We start from the raw sequence: 24710 nt of genomic DNA, 5'->3' as shown, positions 1-24710 counted from the left end.
TGCTTACCTGTTCAGTGCCTATGTTTTGTCAGTGGTTCTTTGGTCTCTCTGCTTTTATTGCTAAATAATCTTTCTTTGGGTTGACATCTGCCTTTTTAAATTATGTTCCTGTCTTCAGTCAGTTTCTGGCTAAGGTTTGTTAACCTCGAAGGCATTCTCTGTCTTTAATGTGAACTGCCTTTGGTGTACTGCTGCTGCTACTCCTGCGTCTTTCTCTACCATTATTATTACTATAAGTACCCACTAACATTTACTGAACTCTTTCTATGACTTTGTCACCATGCCATGTTCTTTTATGTGCATTTAACTTAGAAAATAACCCTGTGAAGTTGATATTGTTATTATACCTATTTTGCTGATGTATAGACTTCTAAGTGACCAACTTACCCAGTGAGAAAGTGACAGGCTCATAGTTTATACTTAGGCAGGCAAGTGTATTAACTCTAGAGCACTTCCAGCCGCTTGAACTTTCATTGGTTCTTGGACTAAAGAGAGAGAAATACCTTTCTCACACTTCCTTGTGGCACCTTGTCATAGTATTTTAGATCAGGCCTGTAGTGATGATTCTTATTCTATATGTAAGGAAATAGTTGTAGAAGGTTAAGTGTTTTTATCTAAGACCCAAATCCCATTAATAGTCCAGCTGGTACTGTCACCATGAATTGTCAGACTGTTAGTCCTGGGATCTTTCAAGTATTGGTTCCCCCTCCTCATTTCCCTTCCACATCTCCCCTTGGTATGTGAGCCATTTCATTTACAGGAGTGCCAGGGAGAGATCAGTCATGAAATGATTATGGTTATATATTAATTAATGCTATTTATATATCTATATAGACACATATAATCATATAAATGTGAAGAAATGACTATTTCTGTCATTACTAGGACATGGACTCAGAGATTTTTGGATGTGGTGATCAATTTTTTTTCCTTTTTCTTCCTCTCTAGACTATGTCCTTTTCAACCCATTGAGAAAGTATAGATGTTTATGACACAATAAGAATTAGGGGTACAGATTCGGAGCTTTAAATAAAACCTTAAGAACCGAATCTCTGTGAAAACTACTGTCTAGTACTCAGCAGGCTATAACTAGCTAAATAACCAGCTCAGAGAGACATCTCACTGGAAGCAGTCCTTTTACATATATATATATATATATATATATATATATATATATATATATATTCTTAATAGAATGTTTATGGCTTTGCAAAGCACAGATACTTTGTAGTTAAAATTCAGAAGCATTATTATTGTCCAGCTGAGCTTCTGTGTGAGGCAACCATCCCAAGGCTCCATCCTCTTTTATTTTTAAAATGATTGAAATAGCACGGTAAAAGATTCAGTGTTTTGAAGCCAGTGATATATGGAAATTATATGACTGTAATCCCAGATGGGAGGGTTTTGTTTTTGTTTTTAAATTTTTCAGGAACATTATGCTCATGCAAGATGTCAGCTTGGCAGATCTGAAGATCAAAGTTTATTTTTCAGGTACAATATATATGCTGGAGCTGAGCTAAGACATCTCCCCTTGCTCATTGTGCCCATGTGGACTAACTCTTAATAAGAGCTGCCAATTCCAGTAACAGAGAAAGCAGGCCCCTCCCTCCTTGGTGGAGCCTGACCAGCAAGGTGACATTGTGACAATGCATTACTGATGATGGAGGCACAGGAACTGAGAAAACTAAGCATTATTATCCCAAGTAGCCAAAAGAACATTCTTCGTGTAAATAATTGATTTATCATGCACTCTCAAATATGGAGAACCTGTGAATTCAAAGTTAGAATTTCTAATTTTGAAAGTAAATAACCAATGTAAAATTTAAAGTATTAGAATAGTTTATTTTTCTGTTAATGCAGTCTCTCTTCCCTTTGCTTTACTGCTCATTTTTAGGGGATTTAGTCTAGCTTTATGATATGTTCAGTTATTTTAAAACAGTACTTAAAATATAAACCACCATTAAAATTTGATGTAATCCACTTAGTTATTTAAAATTTAGCAGCTGACAAATATGATGGCTTTAGACTGTGGTCTCCTCATTTAAAAAATTGAGAGGCTATGTTTTTCCTAACATGTACAGCCAGTATTTTAAAATTTGGGCTGAAATAAACTAAACCGCATCAACCAAATATTGTTGTAGAAGACAGTTTGGCAAATTGGGAAGGTTCATTCTTTTACCAAGGTCAAATTCTAGAAAGAGAATTTTAATGTGGTTAATTAGCAAACATTTATTCAGTTGACTACCATATTCCAGGTCATGTGTTGTGTATTGAGGTTATCAGAATGGCTCCTGCTTCCCATGAATGTACTGTATAGATGGAAAGACATAGGAGTAACTGGGATAGTAGCACACTACATTTGCATTTGGAAAGAAGATAGTGACATGCCCCTGGAAGAGGAATCAGATAATTACTACCTACCTGAGATGACAATACAGCTGACTTTTACTGGATAAGAATCACATTAGCCATGCAAAAGGGAGGGAAAGGAGATTCTAATCCTAAAATAATCATAAGACCACAGGGCAAGCACTAACGGAAACAATCTCATTTCAATAAAACCATCTCACCCAACTCTCTTTTATTTTTTAATCTTTATTGAATTTATTGGGGTGCTATTGGTTAGTAAAATTATATAGGTTTCAAGGATACGTTTCTATAATACATCATCTATATATTGCATGTGTGTTCACCACCCAGAGTCAGTTCTCCTTCCATCACCATTCATTTGACCCCCTTTACTCTCTTCTACCATCCCTTTCCCACCTTACCCTCAGCACAACCCTCTTTTAGAGCTGCAGATTGATTTAGAAGGAATCAAGCTGGCATTGATTTAGAAGGAAAGCCCAAGCTGGCATTACCTGAAAAATTATGTAATGGTGCAGTTGCTAGTGGTCACACACTTGTTGATTAGTGTTGCAATAATTTTTTGTTGGTGTTTTCTTTGTTTTTGGGTATTGTCTTCCTTGACAAGGAAGAAATTAATTTTATCTTATTCAGCATTTTCCAGGCCCTACTGTGTAGTGTCCCTAACCCAATAACTTAGTTTTTTCTTTTCTGTACTGATCTGAATCTAGGGATTTTTGTATGGATTTTGTCCTTAATTAAATCTTAAATGTTGCTTCAAGGTGAACTGCGTACATATTTCAGATCTAGAATGTCCTAATATCAAAAATAATATTTTAGCTAAATTATCATGAAGAAAATTATACCCATATATTCAATAGAAAGAAATTATTGATATTTTGCTGTCATAATGCATATGATTATAACTCTTGGTTACTTGTGTTTATAAGTTAAAGCCTCCATTTACTTTTCCTAGTTTTGCTTTTGTTTTTCATAGCTCAGCTAAACACCTACTTGCCTTTTATATAAAATCCAGTTGCTTTTATTATTTACAAAGCATATAGGACAAAATATCCTTTCTTACAGATTAGTTGGAAAAATGTGAGAAGCTGGTCAGACTTCAGATCCCAGAAAATATTAAGTTAATTGGGTTTCAAAGTCTGTAAATACTAACACTTGGTACTTTTCTGAATGTAAATCTCAAATGGTGTGCCACATAGAACTTTAAGAAATCAGATGACTTTTAAAAAAAAATTTTTATTATTAAACACAGTAGCATTTTAAGATAATGTGTGCTAGCTTTTCTGTTTGTGTGGTAGTTCCTGAAATGGATCTTTTCAAGCGTAGTAACGGGTATGAATTGTGCTTGCCTAAAGGCTATGAAACCCAAAAACTGTGAAATGGAGTTCAAGCACAGCCCTTTATAGCTGGCAGAAGTACAACTGTAGTTTGGGGTAGTTTGGTCAGCAGTTTAAACAAATACTTTAAAAGCTTTATCTACATGTAAGCATTCTTGTACTGAACTATTGTATTGCAGGGTGAGTTCTTCATTTTTCTATCCATTGTGCATTTCCTACTTTGTGGGAATAAAGACCAGTCATTGAATTCATTTGCTAGTTTCACTGCCATCTGAAGTGTATGAATAATTAATATACTCTGGATTGACTATCTTTCATTGTAAATCCTTTTACATATTATCCCAGGATTTTGGCTCAGGAACTGAGGTGGGTGTGAACTAGATTTCAGAATTTCAGTCTTATCTATTGCTTCAATTATTTCTGATATATATATATATATATATATATATATATATATATATATATATTCAAAAATTTAATTCAAGCACAGAAATAAGACTAAAAAAACAATAAAAAATATCAAAATACTATCTTACTGTTATTTCCACTAGTCTTCTGATTTTGTTTGGATGAAAGTTCCTGGTCAAATCCATTGATTGAAAAGATACCATAATGAAAACTATGGCAAAAACCCATTGGTCTCACTGTTATCCAGAAACCTTTATTGAAGGCCTGCTTTTGCCCCAGAGCCATTAGAATTGGTGGAATCACTCAAGGAAACAGTGTTAAATAAATTTTAGAGCCAAGGATTCTTTGTGATTTCTTTTTTAAAGGAGGTTCCAAAAGTTCTCTTCAATCTAAAATAGTGTTATGATACCATAAATATGTTATGATTTAAGACTTACAAGCCTTTCACATATAACATTTTATTCATTCCATAATAAAGTAGTTAGAAGGATCTGGATTCCAATCCTGAATCTTCTGCCTACTGGTCATCTAACCTCAGGACTATAACTGTACCTGTCCTGTTCTAACTTTAGTAGTACCTTCAGCTGTAGCTACATATTTTAGTGGTTTCAGTTCCCTGTTAATACCTACTTGAGGTAGTTCTCACAGGACGGTCCTAGTTCTGGGTTTCTTTCTTGTTGACTTCCAGCCCTGGGTGGGGAGGAATGGTGTTTTCTGCTTTTACTAATTCTTGGGTTCCCTCAGATACCCATGAGAGCTCTTTCTGCTTTTCTGTCAACTGTGCAAACAATTCCCAAGTTTAAAATAAAGTCTCTCTGTTTGAAATATCTAGCATGGTATTTCTTTTTCTGCCTAGACCCTGTCTGATATACCTCTATGCATGCCTAGTCCCTTCCCTGAAAATGCAGATAAAATAACCTAAATCAGAGGGCTATAGTGATGATTACATTTGTAAAAATATGTGAATGATGAAGCTAGGGAATAGAATAACAGACAAACCAGCATGGGTGGAAGGCTGCCATGAAGGGGGAGGAGCTAGATAAGGCTGATAGAAGGAAAATAACATTAACTGAGTGTTTTCTTTTTCCTAAGAACCCTAATCTGCAAGGTAGTGATCATTGTTTTCATTTTTAAGATGAAGAAAATGAGGCTTGTGCATATTAAGCATGACACAGTTAATACACAGTAACAGTACCCAAGTCTGTCCAGACTCTAACTTGATATTTTTTGTTTGTTTTCCTGTCTACCATGTGATGAGTCCTGTTGGAAAAGTTCCAGGTATAAACTATCTACTAAACAATGTTGAATTGGGCAGGCTCTGTTTTCAGGGGTGGGGTCTGTAGTCATTGACGAAAGGCAGAGCAAAATTTCTTAAGGAACGCTTCTGCTTTGTTTACATAAGTTGAAGACAAATACAATTCATTTAAAACACACACATGGTTTAGAAAAAGAAAAAGTTTCTAACCCTGTCCTAGCGCTCAGGTCTAGAAAAATTCTTACAATCTAACTAATTTTAAGTTATTTGAATTTTTTTTTAGCCATTTATCAAGATGATCAAGATAAGTCCTGAATCAGAAATGCTTTGCTTTCACTTCCCATATTGTCCATGTAAATGCCACCTTTAATTACAATCTGTTTCCCTTTTTACTATAAGATGTTTTATCCACAGGGTCTGGTAACCTGTTTTCTATCATCAAAAATATGTCAGGTGAAAAGACTCAGAAATTATCTGTTGAAAAATACAAACCTCTGCTATGAAGAAGAAAGGGATACCTTAAAATAAATGTTCCAGGTGTGAAAGTTTGACACCGTAGCAGGTACACATGCCCACCCCAATTATTAAGTTTATAAACTTTAGAAAGACTTGAAGAGTTGTTTTTGTATGATAAAAATATGGGTCTTTGAAATTGTGAAAGGCATTCCCTTGTAATTTTTGGGGGGCAGTTTTAAAGGTAAAACAATATAGTTTATGTAAGGAAAATAACACGGGAAAACGATTTAATAACATGACAGTGTACACGAAGAGAACTTCAAAAGCTCTTGACAGCTGTGGATGGTGAGCTCATATTTTGTGGAATGTAGTGGAGAAGGCAGGTGAACACAGACCTCAGATTTCCCACATGTGAAATCCCTGGGAGGTCTACCTACTACTGTGGGAACGGATGAAAACTTTAACTAGACACACATCAATGAGGGAACTAATATTGATAAAATAAAAAGGAATCTCAATGAATGTGGATATCGCATCCAAGAATTTTCTTCACGTTCATTTAATTGATTTTCACTTTGTTCTTCATTAGATATTTTGTTTTTGCATTCATTTGCCTAGGGCCATACCACCCTGAATTGTGATTGCCTTAGATGTTATAAATGGAGCAAAGTTTAGTCCAAAGTGAGATTGGGGAGGGGGGGAAGACCACCTAGGAGAGTGAATGGTGCCTGTGATCACTTACCTTCAGAGTTACTGATGCAATAAGACAGCCATGAAATAATATTGATTTTTAAGTTGAACCTATAAAATATCTGAAATTGAGATAGGGAAAGTTAGAAACAGTTTTATGACATTTGATGGCTATGCTTGAATTATTTTATTTAATCTTTATTTGCTGCTTATATTATAGGATACTATCTGATAGACGACATTAAGAGGTAACATTTATTCATAGCTACTACATGCCCAGCACTGGGCTACGAAGCTTACGTGACTATTTTATTTACTTCCACAACACCACTTGGAAAGATGCACCATTATTATCCTATTTTACATGTGAGGAAAATGAGGCTCAGGGATGTTAAATCTATTAATATAGAGCTCAAAGAGGAGGAGAAAGGACAAAGTAGGGATTGGTGAATGACAGCTTATGAAACTGCTGGAGTGTAAAATTTTTAGGAGTATGATTTTAAAATTTCTAAAGTTACCTTCAGGGTTAGGCTAAAATGAAGTCATTTCTTGGGCAAACTATGCTTCAAACCTTTGGTACTCCTTGAAGAAATGTGGCAGCTTTTTAATCATAAATGGACAGTGACCCCAGGATTTATGCCAATCCCCAATTTATCTAAATGTCCTCCCACAATTTCAACATGCTACTAGCACTGACTGTGAATGAGTGTGGCTATGAAAATACATAAAGTATGGCTGTGCCATTAATCAGGTACTATCTTTCAAAGTATCATAAATTTCAGTGATCAATGCCAAGTCTCATCTTGATGACTTGGGGACTAATCCTATGGACCAGCCTGACAGAGACAAATAAGAAACTAAATAGGGACGTGATAGTCTGTTAGAGGTGGGAGCTACTTATTAGATTTTCAAACCTGTCATCTGTGAAAGATGGTGAATAATTTGAAACTCTTCATGTCCCTCGTCTATGATTCGTTATGCTTATAAGTGGATTTCTGTGTCACTCTTTGCAGAATTTATTTATTTTTGGTTTGAAACCAAAAATAACAGCATTTAGATAATTATTATTCAAAACGTATGTTAGTTCTGCCTGAGTCTCGAATGAATTAAAATTAAAAGCATGCGTCTCAAATGAATTAAAATTGAAAGCAATAAAAAAAACTATATTACCCATTTTTTTTTCTTGTGGGTTTATACTTAGAGATTCAATGATAAATTTTACGTTTATTTTAAATATTATTTTTCTGACAGTTTAATAGTATTGATAACTGGGACTCGAAAAATGAATAACAATATGAACAAAAATATATATTTGCAATTTCATTATCATTATAATACCTTCCAATGATCTGAAATATATTCAAACATAAAATTAAAAATCTGTGGTACATGTCAAGTGCCTTTCCCATGATATTCAGTGTTAATAGGGTGTCAGTATTTAGGAAAAATGAAGCCCCTCTGTGTGTCTTTGATAATGCACAGAATTAGAGGCATTCATAATTGTGGGACATGGGGAAGGGAAAGGCAGGAAGCTGTCACAGCCTTCAGAATAGAAGTGGAGGATCGCGAGAGCTTGTGTTGGAGCTGCTGTATAATGCAGGTACCTCTAGGAAATGCCAGATGACTATCTCAGCCTGCTGCACTGAAGTGGCTGAGTCCCATGAAGCATCATCAGCTATCTCAGCTGACCAGAACAGCTACGTGGATACTTAGCAGGGGTTCACCCTGAAGTTCCTGCAAACTTCACAGCTGATATCTGCTCATGTGTCTGGCTGGATCTGCTTCCAATGAATATTTTCTTCCCTCTCATTTTCCATGTACATGACTGTAAGTGGTAGAATCTAACCCTCCAGGAAATTGCAGAGGATAAAGGATTCTGAGGAATGTAGTAGCAGTCTTTTCTGCAATGCAGAGAAGACCAGCAAAGAGGATGGCAGTGATGTTGACTTGACATAAATTAATCCAGGACAGTCCAACCATATCTGGATTCTATCACCCTTTTAGCCACTATTAAACTTCTGAGCATTACCACCACCATCAAAACCTCGTGATGTTAACATGACACATATACGCATATCCATTGTATGACAAGACATGATCAGCTTCTCTAGAAAAAGTGAGGACGCAAAGTCCCATATGCCACCATATCCATCTCTAGGTGATACTTATTCCTTTCCTAGTCAAGTGAAACCCCTGTTTTGCATCCTTTAACTCTAAGACGAAATTGCAGAGTTAAAAGTATGAACACACCATATGTTAGAAAGTAGAGTAGTAGACTTGTCTTTTTATTTCATACTGACAAAGAGGACCTATAACTGGATCTTATGACGAAACATCAGGAATTATCTGGACATTCTGGAGTTTGAGCTTGAAACGATGACCACATGGGTTGTTGCCTTTAGAGAGGGTGAGTATATTTGCGTGCAGGAAGGAGAGCGAATGAGACATATATTTCGCAAACAAAAAGCAGGCTTTTAAGTTTAGAGCTCTCTATCAAATATTTCTGGTCCACCTGAACAAGTGGTGAGATGGCATTTCTCCCATGCTTGAAACAGGTTTGGCTGTGTGACTGGTTTTGAACAAGGAAATGTGAGTAGAGATGATATATGCCATGCTATTTGTTAGCTCTAAAATCCAGTGCAAGATTTGCCATGCTCTCTTCTCTCTCCCGTGGCTGCTGGCAGTGTTACAAACACCAGCTAGCTACCCTATGAGCCTGGATCGTAGAATGAGGATGATGAGTAACAGAGCCTCTGCCTAAGCTTGGATGGACATGTAATGTGTGGAGAAAATGCAATATGCACAGGGTAGTGATTATGGATGCCAATATTATAAACATCAAATTTGCTAACAGACTAGATTTTAATTATTCATGCCACTATAAAAAAATAACTATGTGACGCTAGCTAATGCTGCAGTGCAGTATATAAATATATCAAATCAAAATGTTGTCCACCTTAAACTGATACAAATACACTTCAAGCATATTTCAATAAAAAAAAAGAAAAAAAAATGTGTGGGATAACCAGCTTTACTGTAGTACGCAACTGAAATTGGCGGGTTGTTTATTAGTGTAGCCTAACATATCCCATTCTGAATAGTGAATATTAAGTATGAAAGTAAATATATTATCAAATTTTAAAGTCCCAAACTTGTCATATACTTGAAAAGCAAAAGTTATTAGAAAATGATCTTAACATGTAATGCAGCTTGGAAAAAAGAAGGGTATTGAACTGGTTTAATATATTTCTGATTATATTGAGGTTTATTATATGCATAAAACTCTTCAGGAAGCTGCATCACATTCCAGATTATGGGACATGGAGGGTAACAAATCACCATGGTGATGATTTGAATACATAATATTTGGAAGTGCTGCTTACGAGCAGTTTTCTCTCTGAGGCTTGTGAGGCTTTCTCTTTGAAGAGTACCGTCTGAACCAGTCCACTGATGGGCAGTCATATGCCTAGCCCTGGTCCAAGTGATTGCAGATATATCTTACTCATAGCTCAAAAAATCTGTATCTTGTAAAATCAATGCCATTGTAGAGAATCCAAAGTATTCTTGATTCTTCAAAATCAGGGAGTTTAAGATTTGGGCACTGACTTGCTTGAGGTAAGTGTATTTCAGTGAAATAAGTGAAGAGATGAACGAAAGGGTCAGTCTCAGTTCTTAATAGATGTGTTACTTAGTCAAAATACTTGTTTTAGATTCCAGTTTGAGCTTCTACACATTGAAGATAGTAATATTTATCTCATAAATTTGTTGTGAGGTTTAATCAATGTGTCAGAATAGTTGCTCAATATATATGTTGGGGTTTTAACACTCATCTTTTAAAATTTTAGCCTGACTACGAACACAGGTGCTTTGAATCAGAGTTGTTAGTAATTACTTAATAGTGATCATAAATGTGTTTGCCCACCTCACCCCACTGTTTATAACTGGGACAATGTGATGCTAGCCATTGGGAATTTTTCACACATGCGTGCTGGACAGTCCCTAGGCAAGGGATGAGGAAAAATTATTTTTCTCTGCTTACAGAGGCAAAGGAGGTAGCAGCTCCATTCCATTCCTGGAAGGAGCTACATGGAAATGTAATGGACCTTCTTGCTTCATTTGATATTATCATTGACTAAATGCCTTGATACATTTATATACATATATTTCTATTAGTTGAGTTTTGGAACATATATGTCAGTTTTTTCAAAAAGAAGGTCTCTGACTTTCCCAGCGTTCTCCATTAACATACAGAAAACCTTCAAATGCCCGATCCCATGTCATCACCTTTTCCTTCTAACAATCCTGTTAACTCTGCTGCTTGGCGGAATTAAACAAAAGTTGCAACAGCTGACAGTGTCCAGAAGGCAGTGACTTGTGGCCATGGCACAGAGCAGTAAGTAGCTGCAAGATGTTTTCTTCTGAATCTAACTAGAAAGTCATGGAGCATGAGAAACCTTTTTCTAGACAATGTGAAATGAAACAGGAAAATGCACTCCAATTACTGTCCTACATAAATATCCAAAGGGAACAAAGAGCATCAGTCAGGAGGCTATTGTCTCTCTAATTATGTTCCAAATTGGAAATGGCAACTTGTTTTCTTCCTCACATAATAGTTCTCTAAATAAATTGTCTTCTCCCGCTGTCTGCTGCTCTCTTGAGGATTCGGTTATTTAGGGATAAAGAACTTGTGGTTGTGAAAAGCATGGGTTATGAGCCAGCTCCCTGCCTGAGAGAGAAAATGGAAATGAACGCTGGGGTGATGTGTTGACAATCGGATGTGTTTTAGCAATTCATTTGTCATGATTTGGGTACTATGAAAGCCTTTTATAAATTTTAACACACTGTAATGAATGGCTTTGATTCCTGAAAATCACATATGGATAATACCTCTATCTTAAATTATCTTGGTAGCTCTTCAAAATGAGAACTTATCTGATGGGGATTTAAGAGAAAATCTTTCCTTAGTATCAGCTCATCTTTATTACCAATTTACATTTTCTTTCTACATAATTTTTATATAAAGACATCTATTAGCTTGAGAAGGTTTTCAGAATTTATCCTTAAGAAAATTTTACGCTGAAATACTTATTATTCTTATTTGCTTAATGACCTTCTTTGATTACTAAGTAATTCTATGATTTTTAAAAGAGAATATTACTGTAAACTAATTTCTTCTGCGTCCAACTCAAAATATTTTTAATTTTCTAGGATTGTAAACTGTTCCTATTTTTTGATGTATAGATATGTCCTTAGGAAGGTTTATTTTGTGGTATAACTATTCTTTAAATTTTTACATCAAAGTGATTGGTAGGCAGTCCTTGGTAGACTTTTATCTTCATAATATTGTGTCTTTCCGTATGAATAATAACATACATGATATTTTGACAAAGTAAATTACAAAAACTAAAGACATATTATAAAACATTAAAAAGTAAAAGCTTGAGACATCTTTAAATGAAAGTTACAAAAGTTTAATTCTCAAGGAGTGTTAGTATATCAACGTCGTTTTCCTGAGAGGTCAATGTAGCATGGAATATATTGTGATACAGTAATTGCTCTAACATGGTACTGTCAGGTAGAAGAATACAAATAATAAGCATATCATTAATTTGAAAATTTTTTCAAATTACTTCGGATTTTTTTTCACATGTTAAAATTATAGCTGACTTCTACCCTTGATTAATCACCAGGATGATTGGCAGGGCTCTGTTCATATTGAAACACATTTCCATGTAAAAATATAAAAGCTACCTTGTGTGCCTTCTTTATGCTGGCCAGGAGAATTCCATATGCTAGAGCTCCTTCCTTCCTTCCTTCCTTCCTTCCTTCCTTCCTTCCTTCCTTCCTTCATTCCTTCCCTCCCGCCCTCCCTCCGTCCCTCCCTCCCTCCTTTTTTTCTCTTGGTTTATTAGTAGTGATTCTGTTTAATGACTTTGCCTGTGGGTCTGCAAAGAGGAAATAATTTGAAAATTATGTTAATCTCCAGCAGTCTTGGTGTAGTCCCTCCTTTAAATTGTAGCCAGATTAGGGAGTTCCAAAGGAGAAAAAGGGTCAGCACATATAGATTCTATCGCACACAGAAGGAAAAGGAACTCATCAAATGTTAAACATGACTTAGGTTTAGAAATTTGACCACTCTGAAAAGAAATTTTGACTAATCAACATCCTCAGGGTTAAGAACTAGCAAAACCATATTTTTTAATTTGTTTCCCTCCTTCCCACGTTTGGTTTTTCTCTTGGAATCATTCCCCAAACTTAGGTATCTCTCTCTCTCTCTCTCTCTCTCTCTCTCTCTCTCTCTCTCTCTCTCATTCTCCTTCGTTCTCTAAGAAGTAGCCATTTTTCCTTCAAGTCCACAGTGTAGATTTGTGTTTCTGGGCAACCTGACTTTTTAGGTAAAATTCTCTAGGTTTTAATTCACTCATAGAGCAGAATGAATTATTAAATGGAAAGAATGACTATTTGTTTTGAATTTGACACAATAAAACTGTGGGAAGTGAGGGGCAGTGTTAAGGAACACCATTTTTGCTTATAGGTGTTCTTAATATTCTAGAATAGGTCATAGTATGTTTACAAATGGGATGTGATGCAGGAGAAAGCCTGATTGGTTAGTGATGGGCAGTAGAGTTGACATTCTCCTTCCTTTCGTTATTCCCCACCTGAAACACAGCAGATTATCACATGTTATCCAGTGGGTATGTAATAACTAATATAGATAAAGCATGACATTTTCATCTGAGATTTTTGATCATCTTCACATCTGATATCATCTAAACCTTTTTAGATATCATGCCACGTTCACCTTAAACAATACACATAAGAACAACAACACAACAAATGGGCATCCTTTTTCTCTTTTAAATCAAGTATAATGAAACTCATTTGCCTAACAATCAGAATGAGACTGTGTTAGGAACTAGAACACTATCTAAACTTTAATAACAACTGGGAAAATAGTATAAACAGGCCTAATAAGTACCCTATTTGTCGTTGACAATTAACAAATGCCTCTTGAATTTCCCCTATAGCTTGACCTAATTCAGATAAGCTAATAACAATTTTTCTTCTTTCTTTTCCATGTGAATGCTTAAGGTCAAATATTCATGGAAACAATTAGACAATTAGGGATCATGTTTAAATGACATCTATAAACACCATAATGTCTCATAATGGGAATGCATCTTGAATGTCTCAGTAATAATTATTATGTTAAATATAATAGAAAAAGTGTTAATCTTCATACAAAGTAGGTTCCGTGAATTAACACTAGGTTTAGCTTTAGTTGAGAATGTACAAATTCATATGAACAGTTCAAACAGTACAGTGTTCAATCCTTTGCTAAAATATACTTTTATGTAGTGTTTTAAATCTTCAAGGCAAACTCATGCGGGACTTTTTCCTGGTTTTATTGACAGTGTATTATTGTGATAGGTATGTACATTTCTGATAAAAATGCAGCAACCTTAAACCTTTTACTCACTAACCCTGGCTATCAGTTATTGTGCTATTCAAGATTCACAAAGCTTGACTCAGCTGGAGATTTTGTTTAAAGATCTATTTAGATGTACTTTGGACTAAAGATATTTTGGTTGATGAATCTGCTGTTTCTGTTCAGAAAAATGATTATCTGTGCAAAGGATTTTATGATAGCAACTAGTGGTGATAATTCCAGGCAAGCTGATAAGCTTTTTTTGCTATTGACAGTAAGGTTGGTTTTGATCTTTAGCTTTGTATACAATGGACCTTTTTCTAAATATATTCCTTAACATAATTATTAAGTGTATGTATAACTGTGTATGTGTGTATGAGAGAGAGAGAAAGAGAGAGAGAGAGAGAGAGAGAGAGAGAGAGAGAGAGAGAGAGAGAGAGAGAGAGAAATAGTGTTATATTCTCAAGAATGAGTTATGGAGTAAATATAAAATTTGCTTCATTTCCAGAATATAAAATATCAACAGGACAGATCAGACTCCTGCTTATATAATGTCACATGTTCTATGGATTACTCGCGAACACAGCTGGAAAATTGAAACAATAGCTTTAGTGCTTGATATTATCTGTTTGGACAGATCCTCAAATTTTTATGGATGTATTCACTAGCTTCAGATTCACATTTTAATTCAGAGGAGAGCATTGCCATATATATATATACACACACACACACACACACACACACATACACATATATATAACTTTAGTCAAATAAACTAGATTTCAAAGGAGTTTGTGTAGAACATAGTCTGTAGTTGATTTGGAAAATACATTTCAACTTTCAAATAATTACAAATTAAACAAGATTTGAATAATTTCTGTTAGTTTGAGTTTTTATAAACTGCACTGGGGAATGATATAGTGTCTGAAGCATGTTCTGCATCACTTGTGATATAAAATTAATAGGATGGAAAATTACTTTGAGGAGAAAGTGAGTTCCATATTAGATAATTTGCCCTTTTTATTTAAAATTATTCAATAACTGAATGACAGTTGGGGAATTCAGCATTTATGATGCTGAAATAATGTCTTTATATAAAAATCTTTATATTTAAGGAGGTGTATTTTTACTATGTAAGTAGAATATAGTACATGGCAGCAGGAAACAATTTATCTCGGAATTTTTTTAAAAGTATGCTTTATTGCGCATCTCACATACTATGAATTTACTTCACAATATTTAAATTTTTATTGTCATTATTTATCTTCCTGTTTTTATGAAAAATAAAAATTTTCTCTTTAATTTCTTCAACATTGGCAGTATTCTGAAATGTTAGTAAATTCAAGAAAGATAGAGGTTTTGAAATATTTAGGCAAATGCGAAAATATTCTAGAAAACTGGGTGTTCCTTGATAGATGCATTCATTTTGTACTTCCCTAAAACAATTAATTGTTTTAAGGTAAATTATTATAATAAGTTGTGAATTCTACATACATTGTATGTATGACATTTTTATTCAACCCAGTTTTTGGACAGTTGATTGTCAAGAAATTTGCTAGGAAAATGGGTTACACTAAGATTATGGTAAAGTCTACTAATGGAAATTTGGTCACAGGTGTAAGAAGCTCCACTCTTTCCTCTTTTTTTTTTTTTTTTTTTTAATAAAACCTTCTCATTGTTCAGAATTCATTAAGAAGTACTGAGCAACTGTCTTTAAAGGTACTCAGCAAACATTGACTCAGTTGATCTCCAAAGGAATACTTTAACTCCTATGCCTAGCCAGCTCAGCGTCTTCCTTTCACCGCAGCTGGTGGTTGATGACAGCTTGCTGACCATCCTGCTATGGATTCCTTCTCTCTCTTAGTTGAAGTCTTTGTCCTGGCTAACCCACTTGTTCTCTACTACATTCCTCTTCTCAAATCTCCTTTGATCTCTGCTAATTATTACTCACCATTCCCCTTAAATCCCACACCTCCTCCAGAATTTACCTCAGCATATTTTATCCTGGTTACTGCATCCGCCTGGAATGTAAATGTGTAAAGCAGTATTTTCTGCCTCATTTATTCCATCTTAAATCTACTTATCAGCCAATAACATATTCCAGTTAACCAGCTATGGGTATGAACTTGTACTGTCTTCCCCAAATGCTGTGAGTATAAGTATTTACAAATACTCTATGGACACTAGAATAATCCTAGTAATGATAATAATAAACAGCATACAGAGGGTGCCAAAAATGTATGTACATTTTAAGAAAGGAAAACTGTATTAAAATTATAATATTCAATATCAACCGATAACAAAAGATGAATACAAATCATATGTATACATTTTTTGACACCCTCTTATATTTAGTGCTTACTTGTGCCAAGTTTAAATCATATAAATTTGCTCATATAATTCTTCCAACCACATCATGAAGTAATTGCTATAGTTATCTCCAATTTGTAGCCCAGGAAAAAGACTTACCATGATTACCCAGCAAGGAATTGTCAGAGACAGTGCTTGAACCAGAGTTCCTGGTCTCCAGAAGGAGGGACCTATACTCTACAGTTGCAGGATATTTGACTAGTAAAAAAGAAAAAGAAAGAAAGGAAGGAAGGAAGGAAGGAAGGAAGGAAGGAAGGAAGGAAGGAAGGAAGAAAGAAAGAAAGAAAGAAAGAGAAGAGAAGAGATTAAGACCTCTACACTTTCTTATTGTTTATAGGGATCTTCACTTCTGACCACAGCCAAATTCGTACTTCATTAAACCAATATTTATTGATCACCTACTGCATCTCAGGCACTATTCTTGGTATTGAGGTAAGCAGTGAACAAAACTGACTTTCACAAATATGCTACTTGCATTCTAATGGGGGACAGGTGATAAGCACGGATATAATATGTGTGTGTTATTTATGGTGGAAGTAAGTTCTATTAAAAATAAAGCAGGATAACTGTGAAGGGGAATAGCATTCTTCGTATTTGTCCTTTTTGATAAAGTGACATTTGACTAGAGACCAAAATAAAGTGAGGAGGTGAGCCCTGAAAATACCTGAAATTTCCACGTGGGAGAGAGAACCCACGTGGAAAGAGGAGTAGAGGCAAAGACCATGATGTGGAAATACACTATGCTTGGTGTTTGAGAATAAGCAAGGAGGACATTGAAACTGGATTAAAATGAACAAGGAGAAGAGTAACAAGGATAAGAGGTCAGGGGAGGAAAAGGGGCATAGCTCATATAGAGCCTTGTTGGTCATAGTAAGCTCTTCAGAATTTACTTGGAGAGAGACAAGAAACCACAAGGAGCCTTTGAACAGATTCATTGAGTTACCTTGCTGCTGTGTGGAAGATCAACTCAAGGGAGGCAAGAATCTACAGGAAGCTATTGTAACAATCTAAGTGAAAGATGCAGGTGGTTTAGAATTAAATAGTGGTGGAGCTGATAAATACAGACACACATTTATATATATATATATATATATATATATATATATATATATATGTATGTATATATACATATTATATACACACATATGAGTATGTATATGCTCTTGTGTATATATATGTACATATGCACATATTCACAGGGAGGTAGTAAATACATACGTACATATATTTACATATACACACATTTACACACAAGCTTTTTGTTGATATGTAATATACATATATTAAAGCACATAATCATAGGTGTACAGGTGGATGGATTTCTTACTGGGCAACTAGCTCTCATATCAAGAAACTGAACATCAGAACCTTAGCAGCCCCATCATGCTACATTCTAGTCATTACCCCACCATCCTCGGCAAGGATAAGTCCTGTCCTCCAAGTGGGTTGGTAAACTCTTTCTACAAAATATCAGATAGTGAATATTTTAGGCTTTAAGGGCCACATGGGTTCCTGACACATTATTCTTTTCAACACCTGTGATTCTATGTTGGAAATATGAATGCCAGTATAATTTTGAGAGCCTTACTCTTCAGTCTTCTACTTTTCAGAAGACTATACAATTTTGAGTTCACAGTTTTTCATTTCTGACTTGTAAGTGCTTGCATGTGCCACCTTTTGATCCAGAGACTTTGGACCTTTTCCAGAACAAAAACCGTTCCAGTTCCCATCCCCAACCTGTAATGTGACTCTATGAGTCAGTTTTGACTTCATTATTTGTCCTATCAAATAATGAGTGATCAAATGCTTAATAATCTAAATGCTATTTAAATATTGCTTCTATTTTATGGGAGTAAAGACATTGTTTCACTAAGTTCAGATTTCTCAGATTCCACAGCACTCACTTGGAGAACCAGAACTCTCTAATGTCATGCCCGAGGCTGAGCATCACAGATTGGTCATTTTTTAATCCAGAAGTGTACTTTCCTCAGAACCAGTATTTTGAAAAAAATGGAGGGCCTGGCTACCAAGACCTTTTTGGATACTTAGAGGGACTCCCTAGAAATGTTGTGGCACTCTTCACTGTGGATTTAGTAACCATATCGATACAGTACATCGGCTGTTCTCTTGTTTCTCTTGTTTTGCTGGTCAAGTAATCTGAGTTCCAAGAATTTATGTTGTCAGGGTTCCCAAGGCCACCCTCACAGTCAGTGATTTGCTAGAAGAGTTCATGGGACTCAGAAAATCTATTATGCTTCTGGGTATGGTTTATTACCGGGAAAGGATATAGATTAAAATATGCAAAGGTGAAAGGCACACAGGGAGAGTTCAGGATAGACTGGGTGCGAACACCCACTTGACCTTGCCTAGTGGAGTCTCACAAATATTACCTAATTATTCCAGCAACAATTTGTAACAACGCATATAGGTATTGTCAGCCAAGGAAGTCTCACCCCAGATTTAGTTTCCAGGATTTTGTTTGGGGTTGGTTATGTAAGCATGGCGTGCCTTAGGGTTGATCTTGGTGTTCAGTGCCCCCAAAGGTCAAACCTACACCATATGACCCAAGGCCCCCACCATCAATTATATTATTAGCATAAATGATTTGGAATGTTCCAAGGCTCCAGATAAATGATGACACTCTTTTGGGGCAAGGTATCCCAAAGGCTTAAAGGTTACTAGCCAGGAGCCAGGCGAGGACCAAACTTTTCTTTGGAATGTGCAGGGTTTGTACACCCACACCTGCTGAGTTTATCCCTCCCTGCATAAGCATATTTTATCACTCAAAACTAGGACTCTACATCTCACACAAGATCTGTATCCATAAATTTGCGAAGCGGGATAGCTCAAATTAGAGACTATAATTGTATCTCACATAGAAAACAGCTGTTTTCCTCCCTTTTGGTTGAAATTTACTTATCGTCTGTGTACCTACACCAGGTTATAGCACATTTTATGCTTCACAATGGTCTGTTACTGCTATATCACTCAACGTTTGAAAACTTTAGGAAGCTATATCAGTCAGATTTTGCTAGGCAGCTTACAACCACAACATCTCCATAGCAAAAACACTAACAGTTTCTTGTTCATGCACCTGCGAATTGGATATAATTGTTCTGCATCTGAACAAACGGAGCAGGGCAGCTCCACTCTGTGTGTCTCATTTAGAGTACTGAACAGGAGGGGAATACTTGTATTTCAGGCCTCTACTCACGTCACATCTTGTAATCCTTTGCCAAAGCAAGTCACACAGCCAATGCCAAGTCTAGGGATAAAGAAGTTCGTGCCACTGACCATGAGACGATGGTAAAGAAATGGGTGCAGAATGATACCAGGGAAGTTAATTGGGACTATTATTCAGTCACTGCAGAGGTCATCATATGATAGAAAGATTCAGAATGGCTTTTTAACCCTGGTCTGCTGACTTACTTGTTCGTAGGTCTGGGTGTAGTTACTCAAAATCTTCTCTACTTGATTTTCTCATCTATAAAAAGGATATCAAAATAATTTCTTAGAACTTTGTTGTGACGATTACAGATGACGTGTGAAGTGCCAAGCACAGTGGCTTGATAATAGGTGTACAGCAAATGATATATTGTTATAATATTGGTAAAGATTCATTGATTTCTCCTTAGAAATGCTAATAAGTATAATAATAACTGAGATTTATTGAGCATTTATTATATACGTGGTACTATCCTGAGTGCTTAACTTAGCAGATGGTTTGTCTTTTTCTCACCACTTTCTGGGCAAACAAGAGACGCTGAGAAAAGTTAAGAAACATGCCCAAAGTTAGTCTCATTCTGTCTCAAACCACTTTAAAACCAAGTAGCTTAATTGATCCCCACATAGGCTACTGTGAGCTGCGCCCTCCTTAAAAACAAAACAAAACAAAACAAACAAACAAAAACCAAGTAGCTTAAAACAAAAATTGTTCATTTATATCATGATTTTAATGATCATCAATTAGGGATGGGCTCAACTACATAGTTTTTCTGGACTTATTCAGGTTCAGGCATGTATAGGTAGTCATCTACCTGGTTGGCTAGAGCCACCTAGTCTAGAATGGCCTCAGCTGTGATGGCTCATTTTTGTTTCATGTGATTTCTCACCCTCTAGCATGAGAGCCTGGGCTTATCTACCTTGGGGCTGGGCAGGGTTCCAAGAGAACAAATGGTAAACGAGGCTTCCTTTGAAGCCTGGACTTCTAACTGGTGCATCAGCACATTTACTTCATTATATTGACCAAAGCAAGTCACAAGGCCATTCTAGACTCATGAAAGTGGGAAATAGAATCCATCTCTAAAGAAGAAACACTGCATAGTCACATTACAGAGAACGCAGATACAAAGAGGAATGATGCATCATGACCAGTTTTGTAATCTACCCATCTACCTTCTGGCTACAATTTTTACGTTCCTCCCCATAAAAATAGATTCTTCCTTATCTGGGGATCTATAAAAGTCATGCCATAAAAGTATGACATAGAATGGAATTATCTGTATCAAGCCTAGTTGAAGCTCATCATATGTGGATTTCCTTGATCCAGAGACTCCTGAAATGAAATGTTATGTGTCCTACAAACATCCAACATATACTGTTGATACAGGGATAGGGACACTTCAATAAATATTACCATTCTAAAAAAGAAAAAAATGAGGAGTGCATAGCAGTCATTGGTCCATAGCAATTTTAAAGTCCAGGTGGGCAAATGTTGTCAGGCTTCATTACCTTGGAGTAGTAAATATTCTTTGAATAAGGTGAGGGCATGCTCCTGGGGTGTGGTTTCCCAGTTTGTTCTCTGGCTCTTGGCTCTACCCTCTGGGATCCTAGCTCTTCTCTCAAAGACCTCTTTCCTTTTCAATTTTCTTCCTTAGACCTTTGAAATATTTTCTCTTCCAGCTTCCTGATTATAGAAAGTTGGGAGCTCAGAGGTCTTTTTGCAATTTGAGTAAAATCATTTTCTTTTAATCCAGGTTGATGTCACTTTTACATATATAATTTTCTCCAAATCATTGTGGGCTTACTATGAGCTTGAATTGTCCACAGTCCATTGGTTAAAAATCCATACCCAGGATTTTTTTTTTAAGACATCCCTCTTATTGACTGTCACTTTGGGGTTGGGCTTCTACGAGACCATGTGTGTAAAGATCTCAGGAGCAATTTTGTCTGTTGAGAGAATCTATTTTACAGCATATTAATTCTTTCAGATTTCTTATGAATGGGTTGTAGAGCTATACTCTTGAATGGATCTTGTTCCTTAAGGCATCATTTTACTTGGAGCATTTTTACTGACTAGGAAGACTAAAGATAAGAAACAGTTTTGCTTTATATCACAGAAAATTCTTGTCCCCTCTGTATTCCCTCAGAATTCTCCTTGCGTACTGGCCAGTTCTTTATTTAGCCCATTTCTTTCGTCCTGTACCTATACGCAGTTAAGATCAACCAGCTGACATTTCAACATTTTGTGGAGATCTCTTTTACTAAAATCCAAAGTTAATTATATACATTTTCCATCTTTCAAGTTCCTGTAGGCAACACTTTTGACAATTATTTTATTCTAAAAAATCCGATCGCCATTTTTTTCTAACCTCCAATGGCAGTTTGCTTTATTTTTCTCCAGTATTTGCTAAGAGTTTGTTTGCCATTTTCCCAGCCTCTGCTCAGTGCTCACTGCCAATAGCACTTATTTTAGATTTTTGTCATGGCAGCACCTCAATTCTCGGAACCAATTATTTCAGCATCAGTTAGCTTTTGCCATGTTAAAAATATTGCAAAACTTAGTGGCTTAAAACAATAACCATTTATTATTATTATTATTATTATTATTATTATTATTATTATTATTAAGCTCATAATCCTACTGGCTGTTAATTAATGGTTTTAACTGAGTCTTAGTGTGTAGTCAGCTGCCCAGTCAGCTGAGGCTGGTTAGCCTAGAATAGCCTCAATTGGAACTTCTTCTCTTGGTTCCATGCATGCTCTCATTATGCAGCAGGATATCCTGGGCTTGTGATTAGGGGAACCACTTGGGGTTCCAAGAGAATGGACAGAGGCAAGCAAAGCTTTTGAGGCCTCAGACTGGAACTGGCATACTGTCATTTCTATTGCATTCTATTGACCAAACAAGTTACAGATAGGGCCAGTCAAAATTTAAGAGAAGGGAAAATGAACTCTAGCTCTTGAGGTGAAGAGCTGCAAAGTCACGTTGTAAAGGACACAGAGTGACAGAAGGATTGCAGCTATTTTTGCAACATACCATATTATATTATACTCACTATCAGTAAATCTTGTTACAATTACTGTTTTCCCAGGAAATACAACAAAATAATTATTATTCCTTCCAAAAAGGATGGCTGTGGCCTCACCAAAACTTTTCTGCTTCCTTGGGGATTTACCTGGGCTTTCTGACCACACAACTCTCACTTACCCTTGCACATATTAAAGTATCCTATTCCTGGTTCTTTCAGTAGTCTGTTTCAGTAGGCAGCACCCAACTTGACTCTTGCCAGCCTGCCTGCCTCCATTTCTGTACAACTCTCACTTGTTGGGTCCAGACCTGTGGACTTGTCTTTGGAGTGGCTTCTGATGCTTCACCCACCTTATGATCCTTATTAGCATCAGTTACCCTGTCATTGGAAAGGACACCCAGCTGTCTAACCTGTGCAAGTCCCATCTCAGTGGTGAACATGGTCTGAAGTCCCCGCTTCTCATCATATACTTCTTTGTGATTAACTCCGTGATTGTGAATTTTCTCATGAGTTACAGGTTATCTAAACCAATACAATGTGTACAATGTTATTTAATTTTCTTAATTTAATTTTATAATCTTGGGGAGAACAATTCTAATTTTGATTATTGAAGTTCATAAATTTCATAGAAGTGATTATCCTACATCAAAATTTCCTTAATTTAACATTTTTGCTTAAAAGGTACATGGGTGGGGTTGAATCAGTTTATCTACCACATGGTCAACGAACAGTTAATTTATTAACTTCTGGTGCGTTTTCCCAACACTCTCTCTACAAAAGAGAGTCATGTTGATTTCTTCTAGTGGTAGACACTTTTTCAAGAATAAAAATCTGTTTCATCAACCACACAGTGATCCCAGAGGTACAACCATCTTTGTGTAAATATATTGGGAGAATTGTGTACAGTTCTTTAGAGAAGAAGCACCCTGACCTGAGTGATTTACCTTGTATTTTAGTTCTGTAGGTGGAGTCAATCATATTGGTTTGTTACCCTGACATTTAGCACCTCTATTGGACAGAATTCATGAGCAGTATCTCAGAGGGGACCAATACAGGCATACCTCGTTTTATTGCACTTCGCTTTATTGCACTTCGTTGCATTATTTTACAAACTGAAGGCAAAAACCTTCACCAGCAAAAAGATCACAACTCGCTTTATTGCGTTAGTCACTTTACTATGGCGGTCTAGAACGAAACAGGCAATATCTCTGCATTATGCCTGTATTCCTATAAGCATGTATGTAACTTGGACAATAGTCTCCAACCTCACCCTCTGTGGCTATGGTGGCATTTAGTTTCACTTATATACATATGTTTCATATATATATATATATACACACAGAGGGTGCCAAAAAATGCATACACATTTTAAGAAAAGAAAGAAAAACTATTAAAATTATAATACTCAATATATACTGATAACAAAAGATGAATACAAGTCATGTTGGACTTCTGTAATTACAAGAAGTGCTCAAAGTGGTTATAGTTAGTGTCCAGACACTTCTTATTATGACAAACTACTGTATGAACAATGCTGATCAAAGTGTCCACTAGTATACTTTTTTTGGCACCCCCGGTGCATATACACTGTGGTGTATATTATGAGAGTAACTAAAGTAGGGAAAATTTGTTGGAAAACACTTTCTTCTAGAACTAGCCATGCAGAGAAGATGAATATAGGCTCTGCTCAGTTCAGTGGTGTTAGCTCTGTGAGTTTCAGTTATTAAGTAAAAGAGTATGTTCGATAGAAATGTTTGAGTTATGTGAAAACTTATTTTCCTCCCAAAAGTTTTGAAAACAAAACCTTTCTTTTGACTGAGGAATTTCACGTAAAACATAATAGCAGGCACTCAGTCTTTGTAGAATAATGAATAACCACCTCCTTCAAGGTTGATTCTCTTTTCCACTTATTGGCCTTATTTTAATGATTGTGAGGACTGCATTTTTACCTTTTCTACAATGATGAAAATAGTGAGGAAAATAAAACAAGGATATATCTATCTGTCAGTGTTATTCCACCAAAGGCCACACATCCATTAAGATGGAGACAAAACCGCAGTGTACCTCTCAAGAACTGTTTAAAACTCAATTCTGTATTTACTTGTGAATAATTGTTTATTTTCTGATTTTTTCATAAAGCATAAAAT

Source organism: Rhinolophus sinicus, chromosome 17 (assembly GCF_057876585.1).
Source record: "Rhinolophus sinicus isolate RSI-liver-muscle chromosome 17, RSI-T2T, whole genome shotgun sequence".
Lineage (NCBI taxonomy): Eukaryota > Metazoa > Chordata > Mammalia > Chiroptera > Rhinolophidae > Rhinolophus > Rhinolophus sinicus.
The sequence above is the reverse complement of the archived record's forward strand: the minus strand, read 5'-3'. Positions refer to the sequence as shown.